Consider the following 2353-nt stretch of genomic DNA (forward strand, 5'->3'; position numbering starts at 1 on the left):
AGCGGCACAAACACAAACATGCACACACAGCACTTCAAACATTATACTTCTATGAGCTGGATTAGGCCGTGTAGTCGAGAAAGTTGAACGCACCCAACAAAGAACCAATGAGCGCATAGGTATCTGTGTAAGTGGGGGAAAGTGAGTCGTAAACTTTCATCCCATTGTCAGGGCTAGGAGAGCGCGAGCCCTCGGTACAGTGTTATTTTTTCCCAGTCTTCTACCTTTTTGCAAGAAGAGTTTCATTAAGGACGAGCTGTGGGAAAAGGGCTCATCTTTGCTGAGCCCTAAAGAAATTTGATTGGCTGCTGGGTTACTATACTTGTAAGCAGTGACAACAGTGATTGGATAAGCGAGCAAGCCGCCAAGTTGATCACCCTGTGTTCATTGCGTGCGGTCATAACGGTTTCAACTGCTTGTTTCATATGGAGAAATATACATTTACTTTGGGATAGAGTTGGGGGTGGTGGGTGGGGAGGGGGTAGGGGCTCAAGCCCGTGAGCCCTTCACTACCCACCGCCACTGTCCTCGACAAACGTAGATGCTAGTCTATGGCTGTGAATGTTGGACTTTCACTTTTTATGATTTTTTAGCAGGTTTTCTTTTTCCTGCACGTGAGTGCTCATTGCCGATTTGGGAGCAAAAAAGAAGGCTGAAATCAAAATGCCAAACATGAAACAATAAAAACGACAATGAAATTCTCATTCTTTAAGCAAAGCAAACAGAGATTGTTCCCACTACAAAAAGTTACTGTTTTACGAAGCACCGTATTTTCTGCTTTGGCTCAGAGAGCTTATAGGTAGAACTAGAGCACTGAGGTGTGACGTCATGAGTGTCACACTGAGGGGCGCTCCAGCCATTCCGTAGAGGAATAAAAGGCCACTCGGTGCACAGCAACACTTTTCAATCACGGATTAACGATACTTTGCAAAGTCTTTTGATGTTGATTTTTTGTCACGGGGATTTGTCTATCGCTAAAGTGTACTCATACGGAGATTTGTGATTGTTTATTTGTTAAATAAGCCAGATAGTCTCTAAACAAAGCGAATAGAGCTTTTTATACAGTGAAACCACGTGGGTGAGTAAAATTCAGAAAAATGGATAGGTGGACTAGATTAGTTTTAAAATCAAATTAAAAATACTATTTTATTTAAATAATTTTCTATGCGTTGTTCAAACAGGATGCTTAAATTTAGCACCGAAGACCGCAAGAAAGTGCTCAAATCGGACTTCTGGAATCAAGGATGTGACTTTAAGAAGCTGCTAGAAGCTTCAGCTGCAACTCTAGCACACTTTTAAGGCTGGTTGAGCGGAAAAGAACCACTGGCAGTGTTGTTGAGAGAATAGGAAACAGCCCAACCAGGCGTAACTAGCCGAGCTATCAAGCTGACAAACATCACAACCACGTACAGTTTTCACTTCATATGTATAGCTGGGAAGTCAAGTCCCGAGATCATAAATGTGTCAGTGGACATATCTGTTCACAGAGATTGGAGAACATATTATAATATGAACACATAGCATAGCTCTATTAAATTCCCAGAGAAGACAGCCTCGTCAATCTGACAATAAAGGAATCAAGAGAGAGAGGGAATCACACAAGGATGTCTTCTGCCAGACACTGTTACATCACCATGGGAACACTGACCAGGGACAGACACATCCACAAAGATGTTAACAAGACGTGAAAAATTGTTGAAAACAACCCCAATCATCTCTCTGAATCAGTGGAAGGAAAGTGGAGGCAACACGTGACGTAAAAGCAATCCATTTTGTAAGTAGGAAAATATGTCCTTTAAAACAAACAAACCCAATCACTCACTTTGTCCCCCTCCGCCCCTCTCCCACCCCACCCGAGAAAAAACAACAATACCTTGTATTATTACATTCAGTATGTGCTGTATTGTATGGGCATCTATATATTATAGAGGACTTAACACAACAACAACCAAAAGCAAACTTTAAAAAATGAAGTAAACGTTCACCTTGAGCTCAACGCTTTATACTCTATTAGCTGGGCCCCCACTTTCGCTGAAAGAAATGATCAGTCCCCAGGGGCGGTTTGTTAACTGGGCAGTTGACAAGAGATTTATTGCTGATAATGATTTTCATTCAGTTTTAAGTAAATCCAAACAAACATGTATCAACAGTTAAAAAGCGCCTTGCCGATTTGAAGGCGTTCAAATAGACAAGTGGGATTCACAGCTGTGTTGTCGCGTTTGTTTATCACGCCGGCTCACAGCTGTTACTGTTAAATTTAAATCGTCTCCCGTCACGTCGCAGAACTTCGTACGAGGACAAATCGAACACGGCTCGCTCAGCGATGACGTCAGCCCGCTGGGCAAATCCATCG

Source organism: Aplysia californica, unplaced genomic scaffold (genome assembly GCF_000002075.1).
Source record: "Aplysia californica isolate F4 #8 unplaced genomic scaffold, AplCal3.0 scaffold00690, whole genome shotgun sequence".
Classification (NCBI taxonomy): domain Eukaryota; kingdom Metazoa; phylum Mollusca; class Gastropoda; order Aplysiida; family Aplysiidae; genus Aplysia; species Aplysia californica.